General features: G+C 69.7%; 8 non-coding genes across 8 annotated transcripts; all 8 read left to right on the forward strand.

Annotated features, from left to right (window-relative positions):
- The first annotated feature begins 913 nt into the window (after positions 1-913).
- On the forward strand, positions 914-1,032 carry LOC149123949 (5S ribosomal RNA). Its single transcript, XR_016215606.1, has one exon. It is a non-coding gene; the product is annotated as a 5S ribosomal RNA (ribosomal RNA).
- Positions 1,033-3,351: 2,319 nt separating this feature from the next.
- On the forward strand, positions 3,352-3,470 carry LOC149123950 (5S ribosomal RNA). Its single transcript, XR_016215607.1, has one exon. It is a non-coding gene; the product is annotated as a 5S ribosomal RNA (ribosomal RNA).
- Positions 3,471-5,799: 2,329 nt separating this feature from the next.
- LOC149123951 (5S ribosomal RNA) lies at positions 5,800-5,918 on the forward strand. The gene has a single exon (XR_016215511.1). It is a non-coding gene; the product is annotated as a 5S ribosomal RNA (ribosomal RNA).
- Positions 5,919-8,245: 2,327 nt separating this feature from the next.
- Positions 8,246-8,364, forward strand: LOC149123952 (5S ribosomal RNA). Its single transcript, XR_016215608.1, has one exon. It is a non-coding gene; the product is annotated as a 5S ribosomal RNA (ribosomal RNA).
- Positions 8,365-10,694: 2,330 nt separating this feature from the next.
- Positions 10,695-10,813, forward strand: LOC149123953 (5S ribosomal RNA). Its single transcript, XR_016215609.1, has one exon. It is a non-coding gene; the product is annotated as a 5S ribosomal RNA (ribosomal RNA).
- A 2,324-nt stretch (positions 10,814-13,137) lies between these two features.
- Positions 13,138-13,256, forward strand: LOC149123954 (5S ribosomal RNA). Its single transcript, XR_016215610.1, has one exon. It is a non-coding gene; the product is annotated as a 5S ribosomal RNA (ribosomal RNA).
- A 1,830-nt stretch (positions 13,257-15,086) lies between these two features.
- On the forward strand, positions 15,087-15,205 carry LOC149123955 (5S ribosomal RNA). The gene has a single exon (XR_016215611.1). It is a non-coding gene; the product is annotated as a 5S ribosomal RNA (ribosomal RNA).
- A 2,316-nt stretch (positions 15,206-17,521) lies between these two features.
- LOC149123956 (5S ribosomal RNA) lies at positions 17,522-17,640 on the forward strand. The gene has a single exon (XR_016215612.1). It is a non-coding gene; the product is annotated as a 5S ribosomal RNA (ribosomal RNA).
- Positions 17,641-19,249: the final 1,609 nt, after the last annotated feature.

Raw genomic sequence — 19,249 nt, forward strand, 5'->3', positions numbered from 1 at the left:
TGGCTGCCGGGCTGGAGGGTGCGGGTCGCGCTGAAGCGCCCCACCCTCCCGTGAGGGAACGGGCGCTGAGGACGGAAATCCCTCTGTGCCACGAAGGGTGTCGGGGTGTGCGACTGTGTGCCCCTTGTGTAGGCGTGTGTGTGTGTGTGTGTGTGTGTGTGTGTGTGAGTGCCCACGCGAGCGTGCGGCGGGGGTGATTCCGTGCGCTGCCGCCCTCCTTCCCGACCTGCTGCCCCACTTGGGCCCCCGTGACCGAGCGGGGACAAGGGTCCCCAGGCCCTCAGCTGTCCTCGCGGCGTGGGAGTGTGTGGAGGCGCGGCGGCCGTGCCGGGGGAGGGCGGGCGACCTGTGCGTCAGCGGTGGGGGGGCTGCTGGCGGCCGGGTAGGAGGGAAGGCCCGGGCCGCGGTGGTGTGGGGCGCCGAACCCCCTGGTGCCGGGACCCGCGAGCCGCGGGGCGCAGCCCTGGGCAGGCGTGGAGGCTGCCGGGCACGGCTGGCGTGTGGCTGGGCGATGGCGGCAGGCAGGGGATCCGGCCTAGAAAGAGAGAGTAGGAGTTCCCTGTGGCCAGCGGCAGCCGGAGGAGGTTGGCTCCCCTTGGCTTGGCGGCAGCGTGCCGACTGGGCGCCCGGTGCTGCAGGTCCTGGGCTGGGCAGGCGGAGGGCTGGAGTTCGGGCACTGGTGCAGGGCTAGGCGGAGGGCGGCTGAGGAGGGGGGGGAGGAGGAGAAGAGAAGAGAAGAGAAAAGAGGGAGGAGGCGGAGGAGAAGCGGCAGCGGGAGCGGGAGCGGGAGTGGGAATGGGAATGGGAATGGGAGTGAGAGCGGGGAGCGGGCAGGAGGAGGAGGAGGCGGCGGCGGCGGCGGCGGCGGCTGTGCGGGCGCGCACTCAAGAGGGGCCTGGAGGCGGCCTCTGGCGTCTACGGCCATACCACCCTGAACGCGCCCGATCTCGTCTGATCTCGGAAGCTAAGCAGGGTCGGGCCTGGTTAGTACTTGGATGGGAGACCGCCTGGGAATACCGGGGGCTGTAGGCTTTTGCCCCGCGGCACCCTCCCCTTTTGCTCGCCTTTGGCTGGCTGCCTAGCCACGCCCCCATCCGCCAGCCCGCACGCCGGGACCCCTGCGACCCCCAACGCAGCTCCAGCAGGGGGCAGAAGCCCGACCCCTCCACCTGGCAGCCCCAGCCCGCCCGCGCCTCGGGCCTGGGCCTGGGCCTGGGCCTGGGCCTGGGCCTGGGCCTGGGCACGGGCACGGGCACGGGCGGGCCGGCCAGCTGTCCCCGGCTGCCGCAGCCCCACTGCCAACCCCGGGGCCCACCCCGGGACACAGGCCACGCCCCGCGCCATCCCAGCGCGCCCCCTCCAACCCCAAACCAGCGACTCACCGCCCGCCAGGGCGCTCCCCTGCCGGCCGCCCCAACCCCGCAGCCCGCCGCACCAGCAGCTCCCGGCACCTGCACTCCCACCGCCCCTCCCGGGCTCCTGTCTCCCAGGGAGCCCAATGACTGTGACCACGACCACGACCACCGCCCGAAGACGACGCCAGGGCGCAGTTGCCCACCACTCAGGGCCCGGTGCCTCGCGCAGCCCAACCCGCGGGCCCTCTGCGCCACCTGGCCGTGCGGCGGCCACGCGCCACAGCCGCGGAAGCCCTCCAGAGCGCAAAGGAGGGACCCCACACCAAGCCTCGCAGGCAATACAGGCACCCTCTCCCTCTGTCTCTGACTTACACCAACACCTACACGTCTCTCTCTCTTTCTCTCTCTCTCTCTGTCTCTCTCTCCTCTCTCTGTCCCCCTCTCCCCCATCAGCCCTGACTCACACAGCATCCAAACGGGGCACCCTTTTGGCAGGCCAGGCAGAGACCCGCGGCCACAGGCTGCGTGCCCACAGGACCTCCCCGGGACAGAGGGTCCGTGGCAGGCAGGCAGCACACAGCCTGTGGTCTCTGTGGGGAGCAACTCGGATTGGACTGAGTTACTGGAATTAAGACTTATTCTATGCATCTGCTCTCCCACAATATGGCGCTGGGAGAGGAGAAAACAGCTTCTATGCAGCTGCCTCTTGCCAACTTGAGTGATGACCTCCAGGAGCTGATCCTGCTCCTGATTGGAGGAGAGCAGCGTACTTGGCGTGTGGGCAGCCGAGTTGGGATTGGCGGAAGAGGACTATAAAGGAGGAGAGAGACAACATGCACCAGGAACATCTAAGGGGAACACCTGTGCAGCCCCCGAGAGAGCCGGCCGGCCGGCCGGCGGTGTGCCGCTCCCCCGCGGAAGTGGGGAATGTGGCAGGGGGAACCGCCCTTCCACGGAGGTGGAAGGGACGGTAGCCAACCCGGGAAGAACCAGCAGCAAACCCGGGGAGGGCCGAGCAGACGAAAGAACAGCGCAGGGTCCTGTGTCGTTCCTCCATGAAGAGGGGGAGCGACAGTCTCGAACTGGCTGCCGGGCTGGAGGGTGCGGGTCGCGCTGAAGCGCCCCACCCTCCCGTGAGGGAACGGGCGCTGAGGACGGAAATCCCTCTGTGCCACGAAGGGTGTCGGGGTGTGCGACTGTGTGCCCCTTGTGTAGGCGTGTGTGTGTGTGTGTGTGTGTGTGTGTGTGTGAGTGCCCACGCGAGCGTGCGGCGGGGGTGATTCCGTGCGCTGCCGCCCTCCTTCCCGACCTGCTGCCCCACTTGGGCCCCCGTGACCGAGCGGGGACAAGGGTCCCCAGGCCCTCAGCTGTCCTCGCGGCGTGGGAGTGTGTGGAGGCGCGGCGGCCGTGCCGGGGGAGGGCGGGCGACCTGTGCGTCAGCGGTGGGGGGGCTGCTGGCGGCCGGGTAGGAGGGAAGGCCCGGGCCGCGGTGGTGTGGGGCGCCGAACCCCCTGGTGCCGGGACCCGCGAGCCGCGGGGCGCAGCCCTGGGCAGGCGTGGAGGCTGCCGGGCACGGCTGGCGTGTGGCTGGGCGATGGCGGCAGGCAGGGGATCCGGCCTAGAAAGAGAGAGTAGGAGTTCCCTGTGGCCAGCGGCAGCCGGAGGAGGTTGGCTCCCCTTGGCTTGGCGGCAGCGTGCCGACTGGGCGCCCGGTGCTGCAGGTCCTGGGCTGGGCAGGCGGAGGGCTGGAGTTCGGGCACTGGTGCAGGGCTAGGCGGAGGGCGGCTGAGGAGGGGGGGGAGGAGGAGAAGAGAAGAGAAGAGAAAAGAGGGAGGAGGCGGAGGAGAAGCGGCAGCGGGAGCGGGAGCGGGAGTGGGAATGGGAATGGGAATGGGAGTGAGAGCGGGGAGCGGGCAGGAGGAGGAGGCGGCGGCGGCGGCGGCGGCGGCGGCTGTGCGGGCGCGCACTCAAGAGGGGCCTGGAGGCGGCCTCTGGCGTCTACGGCCATACCACCCTGAACGCGCCCGATCTCGTCTGATCTCGGAAGCTAAGCAGGGTCGGGCCTGGTTAGTACTTGGATGGGAGACCGCCTGGGAATACCGGGGGCTGTAGGCTTTTGCCCCGCGGCACCCTCCCCTTTTGCTCGCCTTTGGCTGGCTGCCTAGCCACGCCCCCATCCGCCAGCCCGCACGCCGGGACCCCTGCGACCCCCAACGCAGCTCCAGCAGGGGGCAGAAGCCCGACCCCTCCACCTGGCAGCCCCAGCCCGCCCGCGCCTCGGGCCTGGGCCTGGGCCTGGGCCTGGGCACGGGCACGGGCACGGGCACGGGCACGGGCGGGCCGGCCAGCTGTCCCCGGCTGCCGCAGCCCCACCGCCAACCCCGGGGCCCACCCCGGGACACAGGCCACGCCCCGCGCCATCCAGCGCGCCCCCTCCAACCCCAAACCAGCGACTCACCGCCCGCCAGGGCGCTCCCCTGCCGGCCGCCCCAACCCCGCAGCCCGCCGCACCAGCAGCTCCCGGCACCTGCACTCCCACCGCCCCTCCCGGGCTCCTGTCTCCCAGGGAGCCCAATGACTGTGACCACGACCACGACCACGACCACCGCCCGAAGACGACGCCAGGGCGCGGTTGCCCACCACTCAGGGCCCGGTGCCTCGCGCAGCCCAACCCGCGGGCCCTCTGCGCCACCTGGCCGTGCGGCGGCCACGCGCCACAGCCGCGGAAGCCCTCCAGAGCGCAAAGGAGGGACCCCACACCAAGCCTCGCAGGCAATACAGGCACCCTCTCCCTCTGTCTCTGACTTACACCAACACCTACACGTCTCTCTCTCTTTCTCTCTCTCTCTCTGTCTCTCTCTCCTCTCTCTGTCCCCCTCTCCCCCATCAGCCCTGACTCACACAGCATCCAAACGGGGCACCCTTTTGGCAGGCCAGGCAGAGACCCGCGGCCACAGGCTGCGTGCCCACAGGACCTCCCCGGGACAGAGGGTCCGTGGCAGGCAGGCAGCACACAGCCTGTGGTCTCTGTGGGGGCAACTCGGATTGGACTGAGTTACTGGAATTAAGACTTATTCTATGCATCTGCTCTCCCACAATATGGCGCTGGGAGAGGAGAAAACAGCTTCTATGCAGCTGCCTCTTGCCAACTTGAGTGATGACCTCCAGGAGCTGATCCTGCTCCTGATTGGAGGAGAGCAGCGTACTTGGCGTGTGGGCAGCCGAGTTGGGATTGGCGGAAGAGGACTATAAAGGAGGAGAGAGACAACATGCACCAGGAACATCTAAGGGGAACACCTGTGCAGCCCCCGAGAGAGCCGGCCGGCCGGCGGTGTGCCGCTCCCCCGCGGAAGTGGGGAATGTGGCAGGGGGAACCGCCCTTCCACGGAGGTGGAAGGGACGGTAGCCAACCCGGGAAGAACCAGCAGCAAACCCGGGGAGGGCCGAGCAGACGAAAGAACAGCGCAGGGTCCTGTGTCGTTCCTCCATGAAGAGGGGGAGCGACAGTCTCGAACTGGCTGCCGGGCTGGAGGGTGCGGGTCGCGCTGAAGCGCCCCACCCTCCCGTGAGGGAACGGGCGCTGAGGACGGAAATCCCTCTGTGCCACGAAGGGTGTCGGGGTGTGCGACTGTGTGCCCCTTGTGTAGGCGTGTGTGTGTGTGTGTGTGTGTGTGTGTGTGAGTGCCCACGCGAGCGTGCGGCGGGGGTGATTCCGTGCGCTGCCGCCCTCCTTCCCGACCTGCTGCCCCACTTGGGCCCCCGTGACCGAGCGGGGACAAGGGTCCCCAGGCCCTCAGCTGTCCTCGCGGCGTGGGAGTGTGTGGAGGCGCGGCGGCCGTGCCGGGGGAGGGCGGGCGACCTGTGCGTCAGCGGTGGGGGGGCTGCTGGCGGCCGGGTAGGAGGGAAGGCCCGGGCCGCGGTGGTGTGGGGCGCCGAACCCCCTGGTGCCGGGACCCGCGAGCCGCGGGGCGCAGCCCTGGGCAGGCGTGGAGGCTGCCGGGCACGGCTGGCGTGTGGCTGGGCGATGGCGGCAGGCAGGGGATCCGGCCTAGAAAGAGAGAGTAGGAGTTCCCTGTGGCCAGCGGCAGCCGGAGGAGGTTGGCTCCCCTTGGCTTGGCGGCAGCGTGCCGACTGGGCGCCCGGTGCTGCACTGCAGGTCCTGGGCTGGGCAGGCGGAGGGCTGGAGTTCGGGCACTGGTGCAGGGCTAGGCGGAGTGCGGCTGAGGGGGGGGGAGGAGGAGGAGAAGAGAAGAGAAGAGAAAAGAGGGAGGAGGCGGAGGAGAAGCGGCAGCGGGAGCGGGAGCGGGAGCGGGAATGGGAATGGGAATGGGAATGGGAGTGAGAGCGGGGAGCGGGCAGGAGGAGGAGGAGGAGGCGGCGGCGGCGGCGGCGGCGGCGGCTGTGCGGGCGCGCACTCAAGAGGGGCCTGGAGGCAGCCTCTGGCGTCTACGGCCATACCACCCTGAACGCGCCCGATCTCGTCTGATCTCGGAAGCTAAGCAGGGTCGGGCCTGGTTAGTACTTGGATGGGAGACCACCTGGGAATACCGGGGGCTGTAGGCTTTTGCCCCGCGGCACCCTCCCCTTTTGCTCGCCTTTGGCTGGCTGCCTAGCCACGCCCCCATCCGCCAGCCCGCACGCCGGGACCCCTGCGACCCCCAACGCAGCTCCAGCAGGGGGCAGAAGCCCGACCCCTCCACCTGGCAGCCCCAGCCCGCCCGCGCCTCGGGCCTGGGCCTGGGCCTGGGCCTGGGCACGGGCACGGGCACGGGCACGGGCACGGGCACGGGCGGGCCGGCCAGCTGTCCCCGGCTGCCGCAGCCCCACCGCCAACCCCGGGGCCCACCCCGGGACACAGGCCACGCCCCGCGCCATCCAGCGCGCCCCCTCCAACCCCAAACCAGCGACTCACCGCCCGCCAGGGCGCTCCCCTGCCGGCCGCCCCAACCCCGCAGCCCGCCGCACCAGCAGCTCCCGGCACCTGCACTCCCACCGCCCCTCCCGGGCTCCTGTCTCCCAGGGAGCCCAATGACTGTGACCACGACCACGACCACGACCACCGCCCGAAGACGACGCCAGGGCGCGGTTGCCCACCACTCAGGGCCCGGTGCCTCGCGCAGCCCAACCCGCGGGCCCTCTGCGCCACCTGGCCGTGCGGCGGCCACGCGCCACAGCCGCGGAAGCCCTCCAGAGCGCAAAGGAGGGACCCCACACCAAGCCTCGCAGGCAATACAGGCACCCTCTCCCTCTGTCTCTGACTTACACCAACACCTACACGTCTCTCTCTCTTTCTCTCTCTCTCTCTGTCTCTCTCTCCTCTCTCTGTCCCCCTCTCCCCCATCAGCCCTGACTCACACAGCATCCAAACGGGGCACCCTTTTGGCAGGCCAGGCAGAGACCCGCGGCCACAGGCTGCGTGCCCACAGGACCTCCCCGGGACAGAGGGTCCGTGGCAGGCAGGCAGCACACAGCCTGTGGTCTCTGTGGGGAGCAACTCGGATTGGACTGAGTTACTGGAATTAAGACTTATTCTATGCATCTGCTCTCCCACAATATGGCGCTGGGAGAGGAGAAAACAGCTTCTATGCAGCTGCCTCTTGCCAACTTGAGTGATGACCTCCAGGAGCTGATCCTGCTCCTGATTGGAGGAGAGCAGCGTACTTGGCGTGTGGGCAGCCGAGTTGGGATTGGCGGAAGAGGACTATAAAGGAGGAGAGAGACAACATGCACCAGGAACATCTAAGGGGAACACCTGTGCAGCCCCCGAGAGAGCCGGCCGGCCGGCCGGCGGTGTGCCGCTCCCCCGCGGAAGTGGGGAATGTGGCAGGGGGAACCGCCCTTCCACGGAGGTGGAAGGGACGGTAGCCAACCCGGGAAGAACCAGCAGCAAACCCGGGGAGGGCCGAGCAGACGAAAGAACAGCGCAGGGTCCTGTGTCGTTCCTCCATGAAGAGGGGGAGCGACAGTCTCGAACTGGCTGCCGGGCTGGAGGGTGCGGGTCGCGCTGAAGCGCCCCACCCTCCCGTGAGGGAACGGGCGCTGAGGACGGAAATCCCTCTGTGCCACGAAGGGTGTCGGGGTGTGCGACTGTGTGCCCCTTGTGTAGGCGTGTGTGTGTGTGTGTGTGTGTGTGTGTGAGTGCCCACGCGAGCGTGCGGCGGGGGTGATTCCGTGCGCTGCCGCCCTCCTTCCCGACCTGCTGCCCCACTTGGGCCCCCGTGACCGAGCGGGGACAAGGGTCCCCAGGCCCTCAGCTGTCCTCGCGGCGTGGGAGTGTGTGGAGGCGCGGCGGCCGTGCCGGGGGAGGGCGGGCGACCTGTGCGTCAGCGGTGGGGGGGCTGCTGGCGGCTGGGTAGGAGGGAAGGCCCGGGCCGCGGTGGTGTGGGGCGCCGAACCCCCTGGTGCCGGGACCCGCGAGCCGCGGGGCGCAGCCCTGGGCAGGCGTGGAGGCTGCCGGGCACGGCTGGCGTGTGGCTGGGCGATGGCGGCAGGCAGGGGATCCGGCCTAGAAAGAGAGAGTAGGAGTTCCCTGTGGCCAGCGGCAGCCGGAGGAGGTTGGCTCCCCTTGGCTTGGCGGCAGCGTGCCGACTGGGCGCCCGGTGCTGCAGGTCCTGGGCTGGGCAGGCGGAGGGCTGGAGTTCGGGCACTGGTGCAGGGCTAGGCGGAGGGCGGCTGAGGAGGAGGGGGGGGGAGGAGGAGAAGAGAAGAGAAGAGAAAAGAGGGAGGAGGCGGAGGAGAAGCGGCAGTGGGAGCGGGAGCGGGAGTGGGAATGGGAATGGGAATGGGAGTGAGAGCGGGGAGCGGGCAGGAAGAGGAGGCGGCGGCGGCGGCGGCGGCGGCGGCGGCTGTGCGGGCGCGCACTCAAGAGGGGCCTGGAGGCGGCCTCTGGCGTCTACGGCCATACCACCCTGAACGCGCCCGATCTCGTCTGATCTCGGAAGCTAAGCAGGGTCGGGCCTGGTTAGTACTTGGATGGGAGACCGCCTGGGAATACCGGGGGCTGTAGGCTTTTGCCCCGCGGCACCCTCCCCTTTTGCTCGCCTTTGGCTGGCTGCCTAGCCACGCCCCCATCCGCCAGCCCGCACGCCGGGACCCCTGCGACCCCCAACGCAGCTCCAGCAGGGGGCAGAAGCCCGACCCCTCCACCTGGCAGCCCCAGCCCGCCCGCGCCTCGGGCCTGGGCCTGGGCCTGGGCCTGGGCACGGGCACGGGCACGGGCACGGGCACGGGCACGGGCACGGGCGGGCCGGCCAGCTGTCCCCGGCTGCCGCAGCCCCACCGCCAACCCCGGGGCCCACCCCGGGACACAGGCCACGCCCCGCGCCATCCAGCGCGCCCCCTCCAACCCCAAACCAGCGACTCACCGCCCGCCAGGGCGCTCCCCTGCCGGCCGCCCCAACCCCGCAGCCCGCCGCACCAGCAGCTCCCGGCACCTGCACTCCCACCGCCCCTCCCGGGCTCCTGTCTCCCAGGGAGCCCAATGACTGTGACCACGACCACGACCACGACCACCGCCCGAAGACGACGCCAGGGCGCGGTTGCCCACCACTCAGGGCCCGGTGCCTCGCGCAGCCCAACCCGCGGGCCCTCTGCGCCACCTGGCCGTGCGGCGGCCACGCGCCACAGCCGCGGAAGCCCTCCAGAGCGCAAAGGAGGGACCCCACACCAAGCCTCGCAGGCAATACAGGCACCCTCTCCCTCTGTCTCTGACTTACACCAACACCTACACGTCTCTCTCTCTTTCTCTCTCTCTCTCTGTCTCTCTCTCCTCTCTCTGTCCCCCTCTCCCCCATCAGCCCTGACTCACACAGCATCCAAACGGGGCACCCTTTTGGCAGGCCAGGCAGAGACCCGCGGCCACAGGCTGCGTGCCCACAGGACCTCCCCGGGACAGAGGGTCCGTGGCAGGCAGGCAGCACACAGCCTGTGGTCTCTGTGGGGAGCAACTCGGATTGGACTGAGTTACTGGAATTAAGACTTATTCTATGCATCTGCTCTCCCACAATATGGCGCTGGGAGAGGAGAAAACAGCTTCTATGCAGCTGCCTCTTGCCAACTTGAGTGATGACCTCCAGGAGCTGATCCTGCTCCTGATTGGAGGAGAGCAGCGTACTTGGCGTGTGGGCAGCCGAGTTGGGATTGGCGGAAGAGGACTATAAAGGAGGAGAGAGACAACATGCACCAGGAACATCTAAGGGGAACACCTGTGCAGCCCCCGAGAGAGCCGGCCGGCCGGCCGGCGGTGTGCCGCTCCCCCGCGGAAGTGGGGAATGTGGCAGGGGGAACCGCCCTTCCACGGAGGTGGAAGGGACGGTAGCCAACCCGGGAAGAACCAGCAGCAAACCCGGGGAGGGCCGAGCAGACGAAAGAACAGCGCAGGGTCCTGTGTCGTTCCTCCATGAAGAGGGGGAGCGACAGTCTCGAACTGGCTGCCGGGCTGGAGGGTGCGGGTCGCGCTGAAGCGCCCCACCCTCCCGTGAGGGAACGGGCACTGAGGACGGAAATCCCTCTGTGCCACGAAGGGTGTCGGGGTGTGCGACTGTGTGCCCCTTGTGTAGGCGTGTGTGTGTGTGTGTGTGTGTGTGTGAGTGCCCACGCGAGCGTGCGGCGGGGGTGATTCCGTGCGCTGCCGCCCTCCTTCCCGACCTGCTGCCCCACTTGGGCCCCCGTGACCGAGCGGGGACAAGGGTCCCCAGGCCCTCAGCTGTCCTCGCGGCGTGGGAGTGTGTGGAGGCGCGGCGGCCGTGCCGGGGGAGGGCGGGCGACCTGTGCGTCAGCGGTGGGGGGGCTGCTGGCGGCCGGGTAGGAGGGAAGGCCCGGGCCGCGGTGGTGTGGGGCGCCGAACCCCCTGGTGCCGGGACCCGCGAGCCGCGGGGCGCAGCCCTGGGCAGGCGTGGAGGCTGCCGGGCACGGCTGGCGTGTGGCTGGGCGATGGCGGCAGGCAGGGGATCCGGCCTAGAAAGAGAGAGTAGGAGTTCCCTGTGGCCAGCGGCAGCCGGAGGAGGTTGGCTCCCCTTGGCTTGGCGGCAGCGTGCCGACTGGGCGCCCGGTGCTGCAGGTCCTGGGCTGGGCAGGCGGAGGGCTGGAGTTCGGGCACTGGTGCAGGGCTAGGCGGAGGGCGGCTGAGGAGGAGGGGGGGGAGGAGGAGAAGAGAAGAGAAGAGAAAAGAGGGAGGAGGCGGAGGAGAAGCGGCAGCGGGAGCGGGAGCGGGAGTGGGAATGGGAATGGGAATGGGAGTGAGAGCGGGGAGCGGGCAGGAAGAGGAGGCGGCGGCGGCGGCGGCGGCGGCGGCGGCTGTGCGGGCGCGCACTCAAGAGGGGCCTGGAGGCGGCCTCTGGCGTCTACGGCCATACCACCCTGAACGCGCCCGATCTCGTCTGATCTCGGAAGCTAAGCAGGGTCGGGCCTGGTTAGTACTTGGATGGGAGACCGCCTGGGAATACCGGGGGCTGTAGGCTTTTGCCCCGCGGCACCCTCCCCTTTTGCTCGCCTTTGGCTGGCTGCCTAGCCACGCCCCCATCCGCCAGCCCGCACGCTGGGACCCCTGCGACCCCCAACGCAGCTCCAGCAGGGGGCAGAAGCCCGACCCCTCCACCTGGCAGCCCCAGCCCGCCCGCGCCTCGGGCCTGGGCCTGGGCCTGGGCCTGGGCACGGGCACGGGCACGGGCACGGGCACGGGCACGGGCGGGCCGGCCAGCTGTCCCCGGCTGCCGCAGCCCCACCGCCAACCCCGGGGCCCACCCCGGGACACAGGCCACGCCCCGCGCCATCCAGCGCGCCCCCTCCAACCCCAAACCAGCGACTCACCGCCCGCCAGGGCGCTCCCCTGCCGGCCGCCCCAACCCCGCAGCCCGCCGCACCAGCAGCTCCCGGCACCTGCACTCCCACCGCCCCTCCCGGGCTCCTGTCTCCCAGGGAGCCCAATGACTGTGACCACGACCACGACCACGACCACCGCCCGAAGACGACGCCAGGGCGCGGTTGCCCACCACTCAGGGCCCGGTGCCTCGCGCAGCCCAACCCGCGGGCCCTCTGCGCCACCTGGCCGTGCGGCGGCCACGCGCCACAGCCGCGGAAGCCCTCCAGAGCGCAAAGGAGGGACCCCACACCAAGCCTCGCAGGCAATACAGGCACCCTCTCCCTCTGTCTCTGACTTACACCAACACCTACACGTCTCTCTCTCTTTCTCTCTCTCTCTCTGTCTCTCTCTCCTCTCTCTGTCCCCCTCTCCCCCATCAGCCCTGACTCACACAGCATCCAAACGGGGCACCCTTTTGGCAGGCCAGGCAGAGACCCGCGGCCACAGGCTGCGTGCCCACAGGACCTCCCCGGGACAGAGGGTCCGTGGCAGGCAGGCAGCACACAGCCTGTGGTCTCTGTGGGGAGCAACTCGGATTGGACTGAGTTACTGGAATTAAGACTTATTCTATGCATCTGCTCTCCCACAATATGGCGCTGGGAGAGGAGAAAACAGCTTCTATGCAGCTGCCTCTTGCCAACTTGAGTGATGACCTCCAGGAGCTGATCCTGCTCCTGATTGGAGGAGAGCAGCGTACTTGGCGTGTGGGCAGCCGAGTTGGGATTGGCGGAAGAGGACTATAAAGGAGGAGAGAGACAACATGCACCAGGAACATCTAAGGGGAACACCTGTGCAGCCCCCGAGAGAGCCGGCCGGCCGGCCGGCGGTGTGCCGCTCCCCCGCGGAAGTGGGGAATGTGGCAGGGGGAACCGCCCTTCCACGGAGGTGGAAGGGACGGTAGCCAACCCGGGAAGAACCAGCAGCAAACCCGGGGAGGGCCGAGCAGACGAAAGAACAGCGCAGGGTCCTGTGTCGTTCCTCCATGAAGAGGGGGAGCGACAGTCTCGAACTGGCTGCCGGGCTGGAGGGTGCGGGTCGCGCTGAAGCGCCCCACCCTCCCGTGAGGGAACGGGCGCTGAGGACGGAAATCCCTCTGTGCCACGAAGGGTGTCGGGGTGTGCGACTGTGTGCCCCTTGTGTAGGCGTGTGTGTGTGTGTGTGTGTGTGTGTGTGTGTGAGTGCCCACGCGAGCGTGCGGCGGGGGTGATTCCGTGCGCTGCCGCCCTCCTTCCCGACCTGCTGCCCCACTTGAGCCCCCGTGACCGAGCGGGGACAAGGGTCCCCAGGCCCTCAGCTGTCCTCGCGGCGTGGGAGTGTGTGGAGGCGCGGCGGCCGTGCCGGGGGAGGGCGGGCGACCTGTGCGTCAGCGGTGGGGGGGCTGCTGGCGGCCGGGTAGGAGGGAAGGCCCGGGCCGCGGTGGTGTGGGGCGCCGAACCCCCTGGTGCCGGGACCCGCGAGCCGCGGGGCGCAGCCCTGGGCAGGCGTGGAGGCTGCCGGGCACGGCTGGCGTGTGGCTGGGCGATGGCGGCAGGCAGGGGATCCGGCCTAGAAAGAGAGAGTAGGAGTTCCCTGTGGCCAGCGGCAGCCGGAGGAGGTTGGCTCCCCTTGGCTTGGCGGCAGCGTGCCGACTGGGCGCCCGGTGCTGCAGGTCCTGGGCTGGGCAGGCGGAGGGCTGGAGTTCGGGCACTGGTGCAGGGCTAGGCGGAGGGCGGCTGAGGAGGGGGGGGAGGAGGAGAAGAGAAGAGAAGAGAAAAGAGGGAGGAGGCGGAGGAGAAGCGGGAGCGGGAGCGGGAGCGGGAGTGGGAATGGGAATGGGAATGGGAGTGAGAGCGGGGAGCGGGCAGGAGGAGGAGGAGGCGGCGGCGGCGGCGGCGGCGGCTGTGCGGGCGCGCACTCAAGAGGGGCCTGGAGGCGGCCTCTGGCGTCTACGGCCATACCACCCTGAACGCGCCCGATCTCGTCTGATCTCGGAAGCTAAGCAGGGTCGGGCCTGGTTAGTACTTGGATGGGAGACCGCCTGGGAATACCGGGGGCTGTAGGCTTTTGCCCCGCGGCACCCTCCCCTTTTGCTCGCCTTTGGCTGGCTGCCTAGCCACGCCCCCATCCGCCAGCCGGGACCCCTGCGACCCCCAACGCAGCTCCAGCAGGGGGCAGAAGCCCGACCCCTCCACCTGGCAGCCCCAGCCCGCCCGCGCCTCGGGCCTGGGCCTGGGCCTGGGCCTGGGCCTGGGCACGGGCACGGGCACGGGCACGGGCACGGGCACGGGCGGGCCGGCCAGCTGTCCCCGGCTGCCGCAGCCCCACCGCCAACCCCGGGGCCCACCCCGGGACACAGGCCACGCCCCGCGCCATCCAGCGCGCCCCCTCCAACCCCAAACCAGCGACTCACCGCCCGCCAGGGCGCTCCCCTGCCGGCCGCCCCAACCCCGCAGCCCGCCGCACCAGCAGCTCCCGGCACCTGCACTCCCACCGCCCCTCCCGGGCTCCTGTCTCCCAGGGAGCCCAATGACTGTGACCACGACCACGACCACGACCACCGCCCGAAGACGACGCCAGGGCGCGGTTGCCCACCACTCAGGGCCCGGTGCCTCGCGCAGCCCAACCCGCGGGCCCTCTGCGCCACCTGGCCGTGCGGCGGCCACGCGCCACAGCCGCGGAAGCCCTCCAGAGCGCAAAGGAGGGACCCCACACCAAGCCTCGCAGGCAATACAGGCACCCTCTCCCTCTGTCTCTGACTTACACCAACACCTACACGTCTCTCTCTCTTTCTCTCTCTCTCTCTGTCTCTCTCTCCTCTCTCTGTCCCCCTCTCCCCCATCAGCCCTGACTCACACAGCATCCAAACGGGGCACCCTTTTGGCAGGCCAGGCAGAGACCCGCGGCCACAGGCTGCGTGCCCACAGGACCTCCCCGGGACAGAGGGTCCGTGGCAGGCAGGCAGCACACAGCCTGTGGTCTCGAACTGGCTGCCGGGCTGGAGGGTGCGGGTCGCGCTGAAGCGCCCCACCCTCCCGTGAGGGAACGGGCGCTGAGGACGGAAATCCCTCTGTGCCACGAAGGGTGTCGGGGTGTGCGACTGTGTGCCCCTTGTGTAGGCGTGTGTGTGTGTGTGTGTGTGTGTGTGAGTGCCCACGCGAGCGTGCGGCGGGGGTGATTCCGTGCGCTGCCGCCCTCCTTCCCGACCTGCTGCCCCACTTGGGCCCCCGTGACCGAGCGGGGACAAGGGTCCCCAGGCCCTCAGCTGTCCTCGCGGCGTGGGAGTGTGTGGAGGCGCGGCGGCCGTGCCGGGGGAGGGCGGGCGACCTGTGCGTCAGCGGTGGGGGGGCTGCTGGCGGCCGGGTAGGAGGGAAGGCCCGGGCCGCGGTGGTGTGGGGCGCCGAACCCCCTGGTGCCGGGACCCGCGAGCCGCGGGGCGCAGCCCTGGGCAGGCGTGGAGGCTGCCGGGCACGGCTGGCGTGTGGCTGGGCGATGGCGGCAGGCAGGGGATCCGGCCTAGAAAGAGAGAGTAGGAGTTCCCTGTGGCCAGCGGCAGCCGGAGGAGGTTGGCTCCCCTTGGCTTGGCGGCAGCGTGCCGACTGGGCGCCCGGTGCTGCACTGCAGGTCCTGGGCTGGGCAGGCGGAGGGCTGGAGTTCGGGCACTGGTGCAGGGCTAGGCGGAGGGCGGCTGAGGAGGGGGGGGAGGAGGAGAAGAGAAGAGAAGAGAAAAGAGGGAGGAGGCGGAGGAGAAGCGGCAGCGGGAGCGGGAGCGGGAGTGGGAATGGGAATGGGAATGGGAGTGAGAGCGGGGAGCGGGCAGGAGGAGGAGGCGGCGGCGGCGGCGGCGGCGGCTGTGCGGGCGCGCACTCAAGAGGGGCCTGGAGGCGGCCTCTGGCGTCTACGGCCATACCACCCTGAACGCGCCCGATCTCGTCTGATCTCGGAAGCTAAGCAGGGTCGGGCCTGGTTAGTACTTGGATGGGAGACCGCCTGGGAATACCGGGGGCTGTAGGCTTTTGCCCCGCGGCACCCTCCCCTTTTGCTCGCCTTTGGCTGGCTGCCTAGCCACGCCCCCATCCGCCAGCCCGCACGCCGGGACCCCTGCGACCCCCAACGCAGCTCCAGCAGGGGGCAGAAGCCCGACCCCTCCACCTGGCAGCCCCAGCCCGCCCGCGCCTCGGGCCTGGGCCTGGGCCTGGGCCTGGGCACGGGCACGGGCACGGGCACGGGCACGGGCGGGCCGGCCAGCTGTCCCCGGCTGCCGCAGCCCCACCGCCAACCCCGGGGCCCACCCCGGGACACAGGCCACGCCCCGCGCCATCCAGCGCGCCCCCTCCAACCCCAAACCAGCGACTCACCGCCCGCCAGGGCGCTCCCCTGCCGGCCGCCCCAACCCCGCAGCCCGCCGCACCAGCAGCTCCCGGCACCTGCACTCCCACCGCCCCTCCCGGGCTCCTGTCTCCCAGGGAGCCCAATGACTGTGACCACGACCACGACCACGACCACCGCCCGAAGACGACGCCAGGGCGCGGTTGCCCACCACTCAGGGCCCGGTGCCTCGCGCAGCCCAACCCGCGGGCCCTCTGCGCCACCTGGCCGTGCGGCGGCCACGCGCCACAGCCGCGGAAGCCCTCCAGAGCGCAAAGGAGGGACCCCACACCAAGCCTCGCAGGCAATACAGGCACCCTCTCCCTCTGTCTCTGACTTACACCAACACCTACACGTCTCTCTCTCTTTCTCTCTCTCTCTCTGTCTCTCTCTCCTCTCTCTGTCCCCCTCTCCCCCATCAGCCCTGACTCACACAGCATCCAAACGGGGCACCCTTTTGGCAGGCCAGGCAGAGACCCGCGGCCACAGGCTGCGTGCCCACAGGACCTCCCCGGGACAGAGGGTCCGTGGCAGGCAGGCAGCACACAGCCTGTGGTCTCTGTGGGGAGCAACTCGGATTGGACTGAGTTACTGGAATTAAGACTTATTCTATGCATCTGCTCTCCCACAATATGGCGCTGGGAGAGGAGAAAACAGCTTCTATGCAGCTGCCTCTTGCCAACTTGAGTGATGACCTCCAGGAGCTGATCCTGCTCCTGATTGGAGGAGAGCAGCGTACTTGGCGTGTGGGCAGCCGAGTTGGGATTGGCGGAAGAGGACTATAAAGGAGGAGAGAGACAACATGCACCAGGAACATCTAAGGGGAACACCTGTGCAGCCCCCGAGAGAGCCGGCCGGCCGGCCGGCGGTGTGCCGCTCCCCCGCGGAAGTGGGGAATGTGGCAGGGGGAACCGCCCTTCCACGGAGGTGGAAGGGACGGTAGCCAACCCGGGAAGAACCAGCAGCAAACCCGGGGAGGGCCGAGCAGACGAAAGAACAGCGCAGGGTCCTGTGTCGTTCCTCCATGAAGAGGGGGAGCGACAGTCTCGAACTGGCTGCCGGGCTGGAGGGTGCGGGTCGCGCTGAAGCGCCCCACCCTCCCGTGAGGGAACGGGCGCTGAGGACGGAAATCCCTCTGTGCCACGAAGGGTGTCGGGGTGTGCGACTGTGTGCCCCTTGTGTAGGCGTGTGTGTGTGTGTGTGTGTGTGTGTGTGTGAGTGCCCACGCGAGCGTGCGGCGGGGGTGATTCCGTGCGCTGCCGCCCTCCTTCCCGACCTGCTGCCCCACTTGGGCCCCCGTGACCGAGCGGGGACAAGGGTCCCCAGGCCCTCAGCTGTCCTCGCGGCGTGGGAGTGTGTGGAGGCGCGGCGGCCGTGCCGGGGGAGGGCGGGCGACCTGTGCGTCAGCGGTGGGGGGGCTGCTGGCGGCCGGGTAGGAGGGAAGGCCCGGGCCGCGGTGGTGTGGGGCGCCGAACCCCCTGGTGCCGGGACCCGCGAGCCGCGGGGCGCAGCCCTGGGCAGGCGTGGAGGCTGCCGGGCACGGCTGGCGTGTGGCTGGGCGATGGCGGCAGGCAGGGGATCCGGCCTAGAAAGAGAGAGTAGGAGTTCCCTGTGGCCAGCGGCAGCCGGAGGAGGTTGGCTCCCCTTGGCTTGGCGGCAGCGTGCCGACTGGGCGCCCGGTGCTGCAGGTCCTGGGCTGGGCAGGCGGAGGGCTGGAGTTCGGGCACTGGTGCAGGGCTAGGCGGAGGGCGGCTGAGGAGGGGGGGGAGGAGGAGAAGAGAAGAGAAGAGAAAAGAGGGAGGAGGCGGAGGAGAAGCGGCAGCGGGAGCGGGAGCGGGAGTGGGAATGGGAATGGGAATGGGAGTGAGAGCGGGGAGCGGGCAGGAGGAGGAGGAGGCGGCGGCGGCGGCGGCGGCGGCTGTGCGGGCGCGCACTCAAGAGGGGCCTGGAGGCGGCCTCTGGCGTCTACGGCCATACCACCCTGAACGCGCCCGATCTCGTCTGATCTCGGAAGCTAAGCAGGGTCGGGCCTGGTTAGTACTTGGATGGGAGACCGCCTGGGAATACCGGGGGCTGTAGGCTTTTGCCCCGCGGCACCCTCCCCTTTTGCTCGCCTTTGGCTGGCTGCCTAGCCACGCCCCCATCCGCCAGCCCGCACGCCGGGACCCCTGCGACCCCCAACGCAGCTCCAGCAGGGGGCAGAAGCCCGACCCCTCCACCTGGCAGCCCCAGCCCGCCCGCGCCTCGGGCCTGGGCCTGGGCCTGGGCCTGGGCCTGGGCCTGGGCCTGGGCACGGGCACGGGCACGGGCGGGCCGGCCAGCTGTCCCCGGCTGCCGCAGCCCCACTGCCAACCCCGGGGCCCACCCCGGGACACAGGCCACGCCCCGCGCCATCCCAGCGCGCCCCCTCCAACCCCAAACCAGCGACTCACCGCCCGCCAGGGCGCTCCCCTGCCGGCCGCCCCAACCCCGCAGCCCGCCGCACCAGCAGCTCCCGGCACCTGCACTCCCACCGCCCCTCCCGGGCTCCTGTCTCCCAGGGAGCCCAATGACTGTGACCACGACCACGACCACCGCCCGAAGACGACGCCAGGGCGCAGTTGCCCACCACTCAGGGCCCGGTGCCTCGCGCAGCCCAACCCGCGGGCCCTCTGCGCCACCTGGCCGTGCGGCGGCCACGCGCCACAGCCGCGGAAGCCCTCCAGAGCGCAAAGGAGGGACCCCACACCAAGCCTCGCAGGCAATACAGGCACCCTCTCCCTCTGTCTCTGACTTACACCAACACCTACACGTCTCTCTCTCTTTCTCTCTCTCTCTCTGTCTCTCTCTCCTCTCTCTGTCCCCCTCTCCCCCATCAGCCCTGACTCACACAGCATCCAAACGGGGCACCCTTTTGGCAGGCCAGGCAGAGACCCGCGGCCACAGGCTGCGTGCCCACAGGACCTCCCCGGGACAGAGGGTCCGTGGCAGGCAGGCAGCACACAGCCTGTGGTCTCTGTGGGGAGCAACTCGGATTGGACTGAGTTACTGGAATTAAGACTTATTCTATGCATCTGCTCTCCCACAATATGGCGCTGGGAGAGGAGAAAACAGCTTCTATGCAGCTGCCTCTTGCCAACTTGAGTGATGACCTCCAGGAGCTGATCCTGCTCCTGATTGGAGGAGAGCAGCGTACTTGGCGTGTGGGCAGCCGAGTTGGGATTGGCGGAAGAGGACTATAAAGGAGGAGAGAGACAACATGCACCAGGAACATCTAAGGGGAACACCTGTGCAGCCCCCGAGAGAGCCGGCCGGCCGGCCGGCGGTGTGCCGCTCCCCCGCGGAAGTGGGGAATGTGGCAGGGGGAACCGCCCTTCCACGGAGGTGGAAGGGACGGTAGCCAACCCGGGAAGAACCAGCAGCAAACCCGGGGAGGGCCGAGCAGACGAAAGAACAGCGCAGGGTCCTGTGTCGTTCCTCCATGAAGAGGGGGAGCGACAGTCTCGAACTGGCTGCCGGGCTGGAGGGTGCGGGTCGCGCTGAAGCGCCCCACCCTCCCGTGAGGGAACGGGCGCTGAGGACGGAAATCCCTCTGTGCCACGAAGGGTGTCGGGGTGTGCGACTGTGTGCCCCTTGTGTAGGCGTGTGTGTGTGTGTGTGTGTGTGTGTGTGTGTGAGTGCCCACGCGAGCGTGCGGCGGGGGTGATTCCGT

The sequence above is a fragment of the Oryctolagus cuniculus genome, chromosome 10 (assembly GCF_051225735.1).
Source record: "Oryctolagus cuniculus isolate XC-2025 breed Fujian yellow rabbit chromosome 10, ASM5122573v1, whole genome shotgun sequence".
In the NCBI taxonomy this organism is placed as follows: domain Eukaryota; kingdom Metazoa; phylum Chordata; class Mammalia; order Lagomorpha; family Leporidae; genus Oryctolagus; species Oryctolagus cuniculus.